Consider the following 17,627-nt stretch of genomic DNA (forward strand, 5'->3'; position numbering starts at 1 on the left):
TTAATATAGTGTTATTTAAAAAAATATGGGGCGCCTAGGTGGCGCAGTCGGTTAAGCGTCCGACTTCAGCCAGGTCACGATCTCGCGGTCCGTGGGTTCGAGCCCCGCGTCAGGCTCTGGGCTGATGGCTCAGAGCCTGGAGCCTGTTTCCGATTCTGTGTCTCCCTCTCTCTCTGCCCCTCCCCCGTTCATGCTCTGTCTCTCTCTGTCCCAAAAATAAATAAACGTTGAAAAAAAAAAATAACTCTATTATATGTCTCATTTCATGTACCCTACACTCCACCTCCAAATCAAGAGACTTAATGCAAGGGACCTCTAATGTCTGTTTAAAAACAATAGATATTTTTTAAAAATAACAAAAGACTGAAAATGAAAACAAACAAAAACCTGGGTGGGGGGGGAACCCTCCTTCCCCTCTAATACATGTTTTTTAGAGTAAATTACAGACCACCAAATACAGTCTGACTTGGGTATCCAGCACCAGTTCCCACATGAAAATTGTTATTGTTGGCTTTAGCACTTTAATCCAAAGAGGACACAAATTCTGCTCATGTTTGAATAACCCTTGCCAACAAATTGATCCCACTGCACCAGGGCTATAGACAGTAGTTCAACAATTGAATGGAAACATAAACGGTTTGAAAAAAAACTCAGTAAATGTATTTCCTCCTACTGAGAACCTAGGATAGGTCACTTTAAAAAGAAAAAAAAAACTTGCAATCTTTCCTCTTCTTCCAAATGCAGCCCAAAAGGGCATTACAGAACATCTGTAATTTACATAGAAGGGAGCAATGCCAAAGAAATACAGATTTCGCAGCTGTTAACCCAGGGGACAACTCAAAGCAGGCAAATCTCTAAATAAGGTCTGAAAGGCAGATGCTCTGCTAGAGGGCAGCTAACTTCCAAAACCAGGAGTATGGAGCGGGCACTTGGAATGCTAAATGTCTGCCTTTCTGGAAAGCTACCTTTTGCCTTTATATGGGCAAACCACAACAATTCATAATTCCTATGCCAATTAAGAAAACCCAAAGTTTGCCTTGCCACCCCTATCACATGAACATAAGAAATGTGCCTTGTCATTTAAATACTTATCTTCTTCATCTACTCAATATTGCATGTCGGTTAACAACACTGTCAGAGTAAAAGTTTCCAAATTGCAGTATCAAAAGTTTCAGAGACTTTCATTACTTTCAGAAACTCTCTAATGGACGAGGCTATAGAATCAGATCCCCTGGATTCAAATTCAGCTTCTCTATTTCCTGTGTTGCTTGGGGCAAGTTATTTTACATTTACAGACCTCAGTTTCCCATCTGTGAAATCAAGATGAAATTATCTATTCATAGAGCTGTGAAGATTAGTCAATACATCGATACATATAAACACAAATATTTCAGATACACTGCAAGGGTTCAATAAGTCTTAGCTCATACCTTATGTCCCTTATTAGGTCCCTACTGTATACATTTACATCAAATAATCTCTTTACTACGGCTTCCAAAATTTGCATGGCACCCAGAATTAACTGATGTCATTTAAACACTGTGAATGTCTGATAGGCAGACAAGGGTCTCAAGCTGAAGCATGATGAATTTGTTGGCCTATTCACCAATAAATAACTAGCAAATATTAACGACTCCATTGTAAAAAATAGATACATTCAGACTTATGATGTGAAGGTTAAAGGCTCAACACACCAACTCCATTTCCCTTGACTAGTAGTCCTCTTCCACATAAAATAGGTTTCCTGTAATGACTGACCAACTGCCTTTTGCAGAAAGTGTCAATATTCTGCATATACAGCATTTGGAAAGATTAAGCAGGACACTAGGGAATTAAATACAATTAAGTGAAAATTAAGAAGGAAATAGACGTGTTTTAAATCCTAGAAAAGAGTGTCATTAGGTGTTCATGCTTTTTCTCCTTCTTTTTTTTGTTAGACCACTATTAGAGTTCTGCCCCTTTAACTGTCAAATGGTTTTCCATCTTACAAGTAATCTTTCTCCACAGAGAAGCCTTCTAAAAGTTATAAATAAAATACCCCAAATATTTTCTTTTTCCCACAGATGAGAACATTAGAACACTGACATTTTAATCTGCTCTGTACAAGAGTGAGTTGTGTCAACACAGTGCTCCCAGCTACAACTCTGGAAAAAAACAAGTTTAATTAAAGACAGAGAAGAAACCGCATGTGGAGCTGAAGCCATTGAGACACAACAAAAAGTTGTCATCTTCAGACTCAGTTCTCTATGAACAAATCTCTTTGTTAGTGTCAGGAGAAAAAAAAAGAGGAAAGTGTGATGCTATAAAGGAAAAACAGGGTGGTGTCAAATGTCAGTGTTCAGACTAAGAACTAAAAAATGGTATTTATGTAGTACTAACTTCCAGAGTCTAAACACTACTCCTAACATCATAAAACATCTCTGGATATAAATAGATGCCTATTAACCTCATATAGGTTGCAGAAGATAAAGCTGAAGCACAAAAAGGGAAAGAAACTCAGCCAAGATCACAAGGTAATAGTTTAGCAACAACAAATATTGCCTTTACTGGGTTTATTCCAGAATATTGACATATTCCTTCCCCAAATTTTAATTTGAAGGGAAAAGTAGCATCATCACAGCACTATTTTCCAAGTTTAAGCCCAGCTCTAATTACAACCTAGCAATAGCTTGCTTGCCTATGCTCTGCTCTTCTGCCAGAACACCCTATCATCAGAGAAGCAGCACAGCACAAAGAGACAATATATGAGACAATATATGTAAAGTACCCAGTTCATTTCATGGCACACAGAGTAGGTGCTCCATAAAGAATAATCTTTAAAACTTTAGGTTTTTATAATACTAAGCACTCACAAATTTTATAAAACTGACCACTCACCATACTCTACAGATTCTATATTCTTTGTAACTACTTCTCTTTTTAACTATAATGTAGCCTAACTCACCTTAGTGGGAAAGCTTAGTATTAAGTCTCAGGACCTACTGGTCTGCTCATACATTTACAAATTGTCTTTTTTTCAGCACAGTATTATATATTGTTATCAGTATGGGCTTTTATATCAAGAGTGCCTGCATTAGCTGATTAAATTTTAATCCTGGCATTGATACTTAATAGCTGCAAAACTTTTGGCAGGTTACTTATCTGTGCCTCAATTTCCTCATTTGTAAAATGGGGAACCAAACAGATTTTATATTTATAGGGCTGCTGTTAAGATTAAATATATTAAGGGGCGCCTGGGTGGTGCAGTCTGTTAAGCGTCCGACTTCGGCCAGGTCACGATCTCGCGGTCCGTGAGTTCGAGCCCCGCGTCGGGCTCTGGGCTGATGGCTCAGAGTCTGGAGCCTGTTTCCGATTCTGTGTCTCCCTCTCTCTCTGGCCCTCCCCCGTTCATGCTCTGTCTCTCTCTGTCCCAAAAATAAATAAACGTTGAAAAAAAAAAAAGATTAAATATATTAAACACATGGAAAGCTATTAGAATACCTGGTCCAAATATGAGCTCAAAAAATTTTTGCTATTATCCAACAAATATATCTGTAAATGACTATTATTTTATGTTTATTGTAATAGCATTAAATATTTCTCAGAATTTATACGATATAAAGTTGTAGGGAAAGGGAGTAGGGTAAATATTTTGGTGAATAGTCATAAACATGTTAAAAACCATAGGAACATGCATAACGGGAAAAAATTGACAAATATGATAGGAAATAACTGAATAAGAATTAAGAATTAATCCAAGCTTTACAGAGGGCACTAAACTGAATGAGTTAGTGATGTAATGAAAAACAATACAACATATAAAACTGCATATTTTAACTGTATTAGGGACAGCACCATGGAGAAGATAGTACAAAGATTCAGACAAAGAAGAAAAAACAGGTCATTCAAAACACTAAAAGACACGAGCAAAAGTATTAAAGAAATACAGCAGTCTCATTTCGAGACTGATAAACAGATTTGTCTACCTGGAACTGAGGGTTTCTATAGGAAATAGTTGATCTGGTGCTCCCAATTCCTTTCCCACATAGCTTAGCATGCACACAGGCTAAGGTGTTTATTCAATAGCTATGTAAAGGGATACATTCCAATTGTATCCAGTCTGAAAAGCTAGATTAAATAGAGCTTCCTAACTCTGTGTGCCCTAACTGGGTGACAGGTACACTGAGATGTTAATACGCTTAGCTCTTGGAGTCCAAACCCTTCAGCCATAAGGTCGTTTCCCTTCTACCCTAGTGTGCCACAGAAATATCATCAACTCTAAGTGTCATAAAAATGACATAAAAAGTTGGGAAGTGATTAAGAATATGGTTATTAGGCAATATGCAATGGGACGAAGGTAAAGAAGACTAAATAGGGAGGATGTAATGTACCAAAGTCGTTGCCTGGTTTGGTGGTACTGTGGAAGATCATTTAAAGAGGGAAAAGATAAGTAGCAAAAAGAGCAGTTTGAAAACCACTGTCATAGGTGGGGTACAAAAAATTACAGACTTAAATTAGAGTAGTAACAAAAAGGACACATTCAAAACAGCTTGTGAAAGAATAACTGCTTAGAACTCGGTTTAGTTCAGTTCAACTAACATTTATTGCCACCTATTATGTGTCAGCCATTTGATAGACATTAGGGATTAAAAATATTAAAGACATAATTCCAGTCAGGAATTTTTATTAATTGTAGGAAAAAACAACCCCAGGTTTTCCTTAGTGCATTCTATTTCACATTAGCTCTTAGATGAAAATAAATATTAAACGGTGTTACATATTACACTAGAAGCCAAAGTTTTAACTTACCAATTAAAACATCCAAAAGATGTTTTAACATCTTTTAACCAATTGAAACATCCAAAAGAAAGCTTTTGGATAAAGGCTCAATATCAGGAAGAAGGGGCTGTGGAGAGAACTTTGTGGAACAGTCACCTAAACACAAGAGCTGTACCGTAGTACATATAGTTTGTAATACATTTATATCTGAGGAAGTATTGGAAAGCATTCTATCGGCAAATGCTTTATAGCCTTTAAGAGATGGTAACAAAAATAATAGCTATCACTTATTAGGGGCTCACTATATATCAAGCATTTTGCCATTTTACACATATTATCCGTTTTTATCCTCCAAACATCCCCAAAGTACAGGTATTAATGATTATTCTCACTTTGTTCATCAAAACCAAGGGTTAGAATATTAAGTCACCTGTCCAAGGTTTTCCAACTAGTATAATGGGCAAAGCCAGAATTCAAAACCAGACCCATTGAATCCTCAAGTCTATGTTCTTATTAAATGTATTTTAATGGATAATTTATTCAAGAAAGAGTTTTTTTTTTTTTTTTTTTTTTTTTAACGTTTATTATTTTTGGGACAGAGAGAGACAGAGCATGAACGGGGGAGGGGCAGAGAGAGAGGGAGACACAGAATCGGAAACAGGCTCCAGGCTCCGAGCCATCAGCCCAGAGCCCGACGCGGGGCTCGAACTCACGGACCGCGAGATCGTGACCTGGCTGAAGTCAAGAAAGAGTTTTAAGGGAAGTACCTGAGATACAAATAAGAGTCAGTGAGACAAACATAGGCAGTCCCACTCAGGTATTGTTCTAAGAGAGAATGTGCTAGCCATCCAAGGCTCAATATCTAGATCCACACATTAAAAAAATTACGTCTGTGTATTAGTTTTCTAATGCTGGTAACCAATTATCACAAATTTAGTGGCTTAAAACAACACAGATTTATTATCATGTAGTTTCATATACCAGAAGTCTGACATGAGTCTCACTGGGAGACTCAAAGTGCAGATCAAGGTGTCACCAGGGCTGCATTCCCTTCTAAAGGCTTGAGAGAGGAATCTACTTCCTTGACTGTTCTAGCTGCTTGAAGCTACCAGCATTCCTTGGCTCATAGTCCCCTGCCATGATCCTCAAAGGCAGCAATGGTGGGTTGAGTCCATGTGCTGTAGTCTCTCTAGTTCTTGGATAATCCCATTTACCTTCTACCACAAAGAGGTTTTTTTTTTTTTTTTTTTTGATTATAGGGAAACCTGTGATTAGATTGGACCAACCAGATAATTCACCATAAATCTCTTTATCCAAGGACCTTAACTTAATCACATGTGAAAAGTACCCTTTGCTGTGCAAAGTAACAGGGACTGCAGATTAGAGCCCAGACATTGTTGGGACGGTGTGTGTGTGGGGTGGGGGGGTAGGGCGCTATTCTGCCTACCAATTTGACCACGAGAGTGGTGTAACTCAATGTCTGAACCACAAAACCAGCTTCCTTGTTCTGATCCCACATGTATAAGGCATTTTACTGATATTTTGGCTTGCCCTGTAACTTATAGGAAGAGAATGTACTCTTCAGTGGACACAGTGTCCAATCTCCCAGGCAAATATATTTTACATTATATTGAAAAATTTATTTTCTGAGTTACACATTAGTGTCTCATAAGTGCTGTCAAAGTGAGTCAGAATCTCTTAGTCCGAAAACTCTAGGATTCAGACAAAATAAGTATTCTGAATCTTCAAGTTAAGGATGAGAGTGGGAAGGGGGGGCATATTTAACAGGTCCATACTGATGATAAAAACAACCTTTTGAAAATCATGTTTAAGAAATTATATATAGGGATGCCTGGGTGGCACATTTGGTTAAGTGACCAGCTCTTGATTTCAGCTCAGGTCATGATCTCATGGTTCATGAGATTGGGCCCCACATCAGGGTCTGGACTGACAGTGCAGAGCTTGTTTGGGATTCCCTCTCTCCCTCTCTCTAGGACCCTTTCCTACTTGTGCTCTCTCTCAAAATAAACATTAAAAAAAGAAAGCAAGAAAGAAATCCCTATCAAATAGCACCAGCATTCTTCACATAGCTAAAACAAATAATCCTAAAATTTGTATGGAACCAGAAAAGACCCCAAATAGACAAAGCGATCTTGAAGAAGAAAACCAAAGCTGGAGGCATCACAATCCCAGACTTCAAGCTATACTTACTACAAAGCTTTAATCATCAAGACAGTATGGTATTGGCACAAAAACAGACACTCAGATCAATAGAACAGAATAGAGAACTCAGAAATGGACCCACAAACGTATGGCCAACTCATCTTCGACAAAGCAGGAAAGAATATCCAATGGAATAAAGACAGTCTCTTCAGCAAATGGTGCTGGGAAAACTGGACAGTGCCATGCAGAAGAATGAACCTGGACCACTTTCTTACACCATACACAAAAATAAACTCAAAATGGATGAAAGACCTCAATGTAAGACAGGAAGCCATCAAAATCCTAGAGAAGAAAGCAGGCAACAACCTCTTTGACCTCAGCAGCAGCAAGTTCTTACTCAACACACCTCCCGAGACAAGGGACACAAAAGCAAAAATGAACTATTGGGACCTCATCAAAATAAAAAGCTTCTGCACAGCAAAGGAAACAATCAGCAAAACTAAAAGGCAACTGACAGAATGGGAGAAGATATTTGCAAATGACATATCAGATAAAGGGTTAGCATCCAAAATCCATAGAGAATTTACCAAACTCAACACCCTAAAAACAAATAACCCAGTGAAGAAATGGGCAAAAGACATGAATAGACACTTCTCCAAAGAAGATATCCAGATGGCCAACTGACGCATGAAAAAATGCTCAACATCACTCATCATCAGGGAAATACAAATCAAAACCACAATGAGATACCACCTGACACCTGTCAGAATGTCTAACATTAACAAGTCAGGCAACAACAGATGTTGGCAAGGATGTGGAGAATGAAGATCTCTTTTGCACTGCTGGTGGGAATGCAAAGTGATGCAGCCACTCTGGAAAACAATACAGAGGTTCCTCAAAAAATTAAAAATAGAACTACCCTATGACCTAGCAAGGCATTACTAGGTATTTATCAAAGGGATACAGGTGTGCTGTTTCGAAGGGACACATGCACCCCAATGTTTATATCAGATCTACTGACAATACTCCAAGTATGGAAAGCGCCATCGATGGATGAAGGGACAAAGAAGATGTGGTATATATATATACAATGGAGTATTACTCAACAATCAAAAAGAATGAAATCTTGCCATTTGCAACTACATGAATGGAACTGGAGGGTGTTATGCTAAGCAAAATTAGTCAGAGAAAGACAAATATCATATGACTTCACTCATATGAGGACTTTAAGATACAAAACAGATGAACACAAGGGAAGGGAAGCAAAAATAATATAACAACAGGGAGGGAGAAAAACATAAGAGACTTAAATACAGAGAACAAACAGGATTGCTAGAGGGGTTGTGGGAGGGGAGATGGGCTAAATGGGTAAGGGGAACTAAGGAATCTACTTCTGAAATCATCGTTGCACTATATGCTAACTAACTTGGATGTAAATTAAAAAAGAAAAAATAAACTATAATTAGATATACCTAAAAATGCAGTTTTATATCAGTCCTTTTGATTTATAAGAGAATAGTCACATTTTTCTAATTATAATGGGAATTTCAGTTTTAAAAAAATTCTCTGCTTTTTATTATTTTGGTGGGGGGAGAGCAGGCCACGTATAAATTGTCCTTAGTTCTCTGATCCTGACTTAAAAAACTTACTGATATTTTTAGTTGTCATAAAATACATATAACATATTAATCATTTAAAGTATATGGTTCTATTGCATTAAATACATTCACATTGTTGTGCAACCATCACCACCAACTACCTCCAGAATGTTTTCTTCTTTTTTAACTGAAACTCTTATACTGGGAATTTCAAATCAACAACTTTTAAAACCTGGATCACACAGATTAATGGTTGCCTAGGGCTGGGGTATTGGGGAAGAATAGGCGGAGATTGCTAGAAAGTGTGGGGTTTCCTTCTGGGAATTAAAAATTTTCTGAAATTGACTATGGCAATGGTTGCTCAACTCTGAGAATAACAAAAATCACTGCATTATACATTAACATTTTTTTAATGTTTATTTATTTTTGAGAAAGAGAGACAGAGTATGAGTGGGGGAGGGGCAGAGAGAGAGGGAGACATAATCTGAAGCAGGCTCTAGGCTCTGAGCTGTCAGCACAGAGCCCGATGTGGGGCTCAAACCCACAAACCATGAGATCATGACCTGAGCCGAGGTCGTATGCTTAACCAACTGAGCCACCCAGGCACCCTACACTGTACATTTTAAATGGGTAAATTGTATAGTATGTGAATTATATTTTAATAAAGTTGTTAACAAAAACACACTTGGATCACAAAGAGAAGACAATAAGAGGAGGATCTGATTAAACACTAGGATTAAATGGGAAGGGAGGGTCTTATCCAATTTAGTGAAGATCCTTCCTTAATATCTACTCCTTTCATCCTTGTCCTTTGTTTTTAAGTATTTTTAAAAATTTTAGATTTATTTTGAGAGAGAGAGAGAGACAGAAAGAGAGAACAGAGTAGGAGTACAGAGGGAGGGAGAGAGAGGATTCCAAGCTGGCCCTGCACTGTCAGCACAGAGCTTGACATGGGGCTTGAACTCACAAACCTTGAGATCATGACCTGAGGTGAAATCAAGAGTAGGACACTCAACTGACTAAGCCACCCAGGTGCCCCCCTCCTTGTTCTTTACTCTAGTTTTGTATACATGGTGCTCTCAGAAAAGTCACAACTTCCCATCCTTTTCCTTTCCTCTTTTGGTTTTTATTTTACTAATCAATAATATACACATACAAATATGTAACAAGCTTATTTCATAAATCATAAGTAATCTAGAAGGTGAGTCTGGTGTTAACTCCCAATGGATAAAGGAGACATTCTCATCTTGATTCTGTTTTAGATGCTTATGTTTTGTCACCCTCACTCTGGGTTGTGTGCTGACGATTCTCTGTATGCCCGAAATATCATTCCATGTGCCACAACAGCCTATGTGAGACTTATGCCGCCTTCTATCAAGACTCTCATATTAAATTCAAAGAATTTTTGGTGTGGTGTAAATGTGGAAAGTTCACACTTTAATACACATCCTCCACTTGCTCTGTTATATAGTTATAACTATTACAATGGCCGATAGTAATTCCACTGATCTGTACAATGCTACTGAATGACCTCTCTGCATTTCTTCTTACATCGTGTTTCTCAAAAGCAACAATACTTCCTTTATCCAAACAGTAAAGAAGAGTCAAAACTGGCTGTCAGAGGTCACTACTCAGTTATGCTTACAAATTAGAAGGTTGGGCAAGTTTTGCTTGGAGCTTGCTTGCAGGTATGAAAATAATCAACTAAATTATTCCCAATGTCCTCTTTGAAAAAGTGATCAAACTATTTCAAAGAAAACACTTTCCTGAAACTGATACATTAAAGCTGTTCAGTTAAATTAATAAAATACCATTATCCCAGCCCATAATGGTAGAGCCATCATCCACCCTGAGACAGAATACTTCCCTCATAAGAGTTTACACAAAATGGCTTACTTTTGGTCTGAGAAGAGCAATATATACAATCTACAATGTAGAGTGTACGTAATTTCCTTGCTTTTAAACATGAATGAACTGACTTTGTAGAACCAACATGCCATAAATTCAGATCCTGATATAAAACAAGCTTTGTCAAATAGTTTATATTTTTTTTTTTGCCAGGTTTCTGCAAAAAGTGTTGAAGTTTAAACTGCAATAAGTTTGTTAAGATTGTATGATTGTTGTTGTTTTACTGCACGCAGACACTCAAGCCCATATTCCAGAGATCCTTTCAGACAATCAAAAGCAGAATTTTCCAAGCAGGCAGATGTAGCTCATTACATCTGCTATGGACCGTGAAAGCCACTTGCCAATAGTGTCGAAAGACTATTACTCATTTCAGTCTTTCCAAAGACGACAGATCTTTCTTTGACCAAAGATTAGTGAAAAACTCTGAGCTTGGGGCTGTGACTGGAAAAGCCCAGCACACATGGATAGAAACACAGTAGAGAAACTAAAGCTAAGTGGAGATAGCAGTCTGATGTTCTAGCTTTTCACCTTCACATACCAGAGCTTCCACCTAGATTCCAAGGAAAAAAAGAAAAAAAAACAAAACGAAATGAAACTAGGAAAAGCAATGTACCTGCATCATGCATGAAAATCCTACCACCTGACCTGACAGAACTGTCAGTCTGAATGGCAAATTCTCTGCATACGAATGAGTTTTGTAATCTCAGCAGCTCAAAACAGAGAAACTTAAAGGGCCAATCCAATCAGTTTTGAATGTCAATGACTGTCCAAGCAATGTAATTAATCAGAAAAATCAGGATCACACTCAGAAATTGTTTATGTCCTTATTCAGCAATCACAAAGACAACTAAGGAGACTCCAGACATTTAAAATTCTGTAGAATTGAACTGAATATTAATATGTCCAGCCAGTATGCCAAAAACAAAAATAATGTAACTATCTGGATAATTTGTGCAAACATTAAGTAATCCTACTCTCCATACATTTTTTAAATCTAGATAACTACTTAATACTCAACTAAAATTTAGCTGGGGAGATAGAGCCTGATGTTCAGTGAGGCATTAACACTAAGAAGGATTCCAAGGTGCAGGTTATGTTTTATTTCTTGATCAAGGTGCTAATTACACAGGTATTACTAAGTTATAAAAATTCATTGAGCTGTACACTTGCAATATGTGAATCTTTGTGATCAAAGAAACTTTGTGATCAAAGACACATCATGTCCTCCAGTCAACTGCCCCATGAATTCAGTCTCTCCAAAAAGCTATAGTATCAAATTCCCATTTGATCAAGATCATCTCAGCTTCACACATACTTGTTTTTCAGCTTTTCAAGCTCAACTATTCAAGGGAGACTCAAGTTAGACACATTAGAGCAATAGAACAAAACGTTTGGGTCTCTCATAACATAGTTTATAACAATGACAATTATTTCTATTTTAAAGACCTACAAAACTATTTTTTATTTTTATTTTTTGTTTTTTTTAAAACTATTTTTTAAATAGTCCTGAAAATTAAGATATTTTATTTCTAGAAAGACCTACTAAACCATAATTCATGAACATTACTCTTTAATAGTCACAAAGTAGTTTGTGAAAAATACAGAAGATTGAGTACAATATTTCATTGGTAGAGGGCACTCAAAATATGTGCTGTTGATAGCAAAGGCAAATCAAAAGATATACTAAAACACTGCTGAAACTAATTATGAAAGATCATAATGGGAAAAAGACTGAGACTCATATATGAATTCCAACTTTGTAAGATACTATTAGATGATATACCTCTCAAAGTCTAAGAGATGCAAAAGTCTTAAAGCTATAGTTATTCAAAATTCTGTATAAGCTTGCTATTTCTGTAAGGTGGAATGATAGCTCAGCATCAGCTTAGTCTACTGTATCCACTACTAGGAACCTTAGAGGGTTCCCTTCCTTCCCCCCCCCCCCACAAAGTTTATCTGCTTTGAGAGAGAGAGAGAGAGAGAGAGTACATTGCATGAGCAGGAGAAGGGCAGAGAGAGAAAGAGAATCCTAAGCAGGCTCTGAATTGTTACCACAGAGCTGGGGCTTGAACCCATGAACTGTGAGATTATGAGTATAGCTGAAATAAAGAGTCAGAGGCTTAACTGGCTGAGCCACCCATGCGCCCCTCCCTTCCTTTTTATGAGACACAGGTTACACAATTGTGGGATTAAAAAGGCAAGAGCCAAAACAAAAAAAAAAAAAAAAGAAAAAGAAAAAGTACACTTTCAAATTCACATGTACAGGGGCACCTGGGTGGCTCAGTCAGTTAAGTGTCTTAACTCTTGATTTCGGCTCAGGTCATGATCTCACAGTCAGGAAACCAAGGTCAGAGTCAGCCCAGCTCTGCACTAGGCGAGGAGCCTGGTTAAGATTCTCCCTCTCCCTCTGCCTCTGCCCCTCCCAAGTGCACACACACATATGTGTGTGCTTGCTCTTGCTCAAAAAAAATTTCACATGTACAATTTTATACATATCACAAAAATCTCAACATTTTGATAATTAGCATACGAGGCTGAGGCAAGTAGTAACTGCCTTCATTTCTTCAAAAAAATTCACTTACTTTTTGTTTGCCTAAATTATCAAGTAGACAAACCTCAACTGAGAATGTCTAAAAGGCACAGAAAGTAATGTTTTTGGTTAGTATTTGCTTCTGTTAATAATACAACAACAATTTTAAATCTGACTCCAGTAACAGAGCATTCTTCTTCCAAAATGAACAATTACATAAGCCACTATAGCTTAGAATATAGTAGGTCAAAATTCTGAGAAAGAAAAATGGTTAAATTCGGTCTTAACCTTTCAGTTAAAATAAAAATTTTTATGCTTGTCTAATATTAATGTCTGTGCAATCCTCATTTTTACCACATTTTAAAAGTTATACCTTTTAAAATGTTATTTTTAGCAGATGAGCAGCCCAAAGTAATCAGCCCAAAGTTCACATCAGTTCCTCTCTAACATTAACCAATATTTCAAAGGAATCTTCTCTAGATTTAAAAGAGAAGCCTAATATTTCCAAATAACCAAAAGTTGAATGAACTATTAACTATCAGCAATATGAAATTGCTATTATTCTAAGTCAAAACAGTTAAATCATGGTAATTTCATGTGGCTTACCCTAACAATAGTTCTTTACACAGTTCCAACTCTATTCTAGAAAAAAGCAAATACACACAAAAAAATGTTTACATCATGTGCAAATACATGTAAAAAAATGTTTCCAAACAAACAACTAAATGCGATTGTACAAAGAAATAAAAATGGTGGGTTTTAAGAAAATGGGAAAAAAATCAGGTAGTTCAACAGGTTACTGAAATCCTGGTGGTGATCGATAAATCGACTTCTGCTTCACTTTTTATGAAGAGGCTGTACTTAGCAAATCACTATGTAAGCTGCCTCAATAACAGCACTCCTGCTATCAGGTTTACTTGCAATGATTCCAACAAAGAAATTAATTTCTTAGATGACAAGAAAAGGTTATCTGAAACAGGGAAAACACAGGAGACTGAGCTTTCTGCTAATAAAACAGACGAATATCAGTCTAGGCACTGAATCCAGAGCTGTTTTATGCTCTGCAAGATCTGAATTCCCTATAGTCTAACTACTACCATTACTTTAGACACATACACATCTACCTATACACACATACCCATATTATACACACACACACACACACACACACACACACACACACACACACACACTTGCCCCTCTTCACCTGTTTTAGCAAGGTTCCTAGTCACAGCACAGAAACTTCCATGATTTTGAAACCAAAGCCTGGGCAAACTAAGATTGTTAATTACCATAATCTACAGCTACACCTTGCATGTGCACATATGTGTATAAATAAATAGATCAACACTCACCCAACCACATCTCAAACTCCCAAGAATGCTTTTCTGAAACTATAGTGAACTTACTAACTCTTCAGAAAATAAGTAGTGCTATAAAATTATCCAATAACTTTAACTTGCTTTATGACTACATCAATTAACTATGTAACTGGCAGTGATCAAATCTGAGAACTTGGAAACTGCCATTCATCACAAATCATCAGACCTACTCTTTCCACAAATGTTTCAGGCTTAAATCATATTTATAGAGTTAAGCATTACCATTGACAACTTCTTATAATTATTCTATGTTGTAAATATGAGGAAAATCTCTGTGGCATTCCATAGGTCCAAATATCAGCTTCATTACTTACCAGTGATGTACCTTAGGAGAAAATGCTTAACCTTAATTCTTTATTTCCTAGTGTATTACATAGGGATAATAGTACTTACCTCATAGCGATTTTCCTGAGTATTAAATGAGGCAATGCATATAAAATCTTAGTACAATACAGTAGCATGAAATTAATTCTCAATAACATTACTATGATAGTTGCTAATAGTATTATTGTACAGTTAAGAACTGTGCTTTGAAGGTAGCAGTCATCTATTCCTGTCTTCTTTGGTGGAAACATTTTCTATTAAAAATAATTTATTTCCTTTTATAATATTTAGATTTCCAGAATTATTATTTCTGACTGTAAAAACTATGAGAATCTTGAGCAGTTTAAAAGAAAGAATGCTCTTTATAAAATTACTTCTTTATATGGAATTTCTTCCCATTATTGAATTTCAAAATCAGATGTAATAGTGCAAGTAAAGAATAAAAATCAGGGCTTCTTGCCCTCTAACTTTAATAAACTACCATATTTAATGGGCTAAAATGCAGATGATAGTTTTATCTGTGCTAAAAAGAACAAGTGTTGGGGTGCCTGGGTGGCTCAGTTGGTTGAGTGTTCAACTTTGGCTCAGGTCACGCTCTCATAGTTTGTGAGTTCAAGCCCTGTTTCAGAATCTGTGCTGACAGCTCAGAGCCTAGAGCCTGCTTTGGATTCTGTCTCTCCCTTGCTCTCTGCCCCTTCCCTGACCATGCTCTGTCTCTGTCTCTCTCTCTCAAAAATATACAAACATTAAAAATTTTTGTTTTAAAAAGGAAATAGTAAAAGAAAAAAGTATAAACATTAAATCAAAATAGAGTCAAATTAGATTTTAAAGTTTGAGGAAACCAAAATCTAACCCAAAGCCCTCATGTTATAAATAAGACACCAAAAAGGTGAGCTGTCCAACATCACATGGCCAGAATCAGAGACGTTACAATAAATCAGGTCTCCCGCTACCTACTCTAATTATATGTTCATTATACTTTTCTCCAAATCATAAGTTAATATCATGAAACAAATTCCTATTCCAAAATTTCTAATAAAAATCATCTTTAAATACACAATGATAATTAAGAGGTGTGATGAGAAGGCCGAGGAAAAATAACTAGTCTAATGTAGTGGAAAATATACTTTGAAGTCAAACAGACCTTGTTTCAAACGCCAGCTCTGTCACTCCTTTATGCTGTGTCAATGGGCAAAGTACTTACTCTGAGCTTCAGGTTCTTCACTTGTAAAATGGGGATAATTCACCTAGAACAAAATAAATAGATATAAAAAGGGTTAGAATTGTACATATAACACAACCCCAACAAAAGTTGGGAGTCACACTTACCTATATTTGAGTCCCAACACCACAACTTACTTGTTGTTTGTCCAAGTTATAGAACTTCTTTGAGCCTGTGAAGTACTTTAACACAGAATATGGCACATAATAAAAGTGAAGAGTTTCAGTATTATTAGTATTACATATAAATCTGCTGCCATTTATTGGGTAGTGAATAATAAAAACAATGAACACTACTACTGATAACAAAACACCTGCTTTTATAGGTGAAACAGATGAACAAAGCCAATGTATTACATAAAAATTGATGTTACCTAAAATACGCCCATACCCTGAAATGTATAAAAACTTCCTAAGACTGAGATTAAATGTCAAATTCAAAAAGAATAAAAATTAAAATCTATCAAGTAAAGAGTTATTCTGTAGTGATATTTTTAAGAAAACTGTGGTTTCCAGAGTTTGGGACTTTAGAATGCTCAGTTCATAAGTCAGGAAAATATAGTATGAAGTCAGAAGTTAGGCAATAGTAGAAAGTTTTCAAAGTATGAAATAAAGCTAAAATTATAGCAATGATACATTGAAAATCTGTAGAGGATTGTGTACAGAAGAACCTGTCAGCTTTGGAAGACTGTATCTACTATGACATGGTTTTCATAAACCCCTAAACAAAAATATAATAAAAGAAAAAGAAAGTGGAAATCAACATTCAACACATTCAAATTTGAAAGAACCAATTCCCAGGTGATGAGAAAAGATCTCTGAAACTGGATGAAAAGGCCTGACTCTTAAATTCAAAGGGAAATTAAAACCACATAGTTTATACAAAACAGCATGAAAAAAAAAATACATGAAGGAATAATTTGGTTTTCAGCTTCCTCTTTACATCAATTCTATTTTTAGATAAGATACAGTAGTTTAAAATGCTATCATGTCTTTAAGTTCCATTTGGTAGGGAAATACCTGTGTTGGCTTTGCTACTTCTAAAGGTAAATAGGAGGTTTTGCATTTAAGTTACAATGTGGACTACTTCAGAGTAACCTCATGCCAAAATGGCACATTTCTGAGGGATGCAAAGGTATTCAATAAAAAGCTTTTAAAGGCATATTTTTAAACTTGCAGCAGGAAAGCTTTTCTGTGTCAAGACAGTAATTCTTTTAACAGCATTGATCAAAATGTCATTCTTTTATGAGTGTACAATACCTTTTAATGGCATACAACAAGCCATTAGGGTTATACACCTCCGTATAGCAGACAGCTTACTGGAAAAAAGGGAACACTGGCCAAGATATAGTCAGTAGGTTTTATGCTTCTAATAAGGAATCTTTTCTCCTCTAACTGCTTCATTCTCAAGTCCCCAACTGGAATTATCCAAAGATTAAATGTAAGCTCTCTTCACTTCTATAATTTAGAAGCTCTTTCACAGAGGCCTAAACTGCAGGGTCTAAACTTTATCTTTGTGGATACTATAGGATGGTCTTGAAACCAGTCTCTCACCCAGGGTCAGTGAGAAATTATTCATGAAGATTAGAAAAGAATGATGGTTATATTTACTTTGCTACTTTCTGGGGAAAGAAGAAAGTCAATTAAAAAAATGTTATGAGACAATCAGTTTTCATATTTATTTACAAAGCCAAACACTAAAGGAATATTAAAGTTATATATTACTCTACCACAAAATATCTC

At 36.4% G+C, this 17,627-nt stretch overlaps 1 protein-coding gene across 1 annotated transcript in view; it reads right to left on the reverse strand.

Annotated features, from left to right (window-relative positions):
* Positions 1-16,003, reverse strand: part of LOC147573400 (uncharacterized) — a 179,200-nt gene extending 163,197 nt beyond the window's left edge. The window contains exon 1 of the transcript XR_015244719.1: positions 15,808-16,003. The gene's annotated coding sequence lies outside the window, so the exon portion shown is untranslated. The remainder of the gene's footprint in view (positions 1-15,807) is intronic.
* Positions 16,004-17,627: the final 1,624 nt, after the last annotated feature.

This window comes from Puma concolor, chromosome E2 (genome assembly GCF_028749965.1).
Source record: "Puma concolor isolate L17-30 chromosome E2, mPumCon1.1.hap2, whole genome shotgun sequence".
In the NCBI taxonomy this organism is placed as follows: Eukaryota; Metazoa; Chordata; class Mammalia; order Carnivora; family Felidae; genus Puma; species Puma concolor.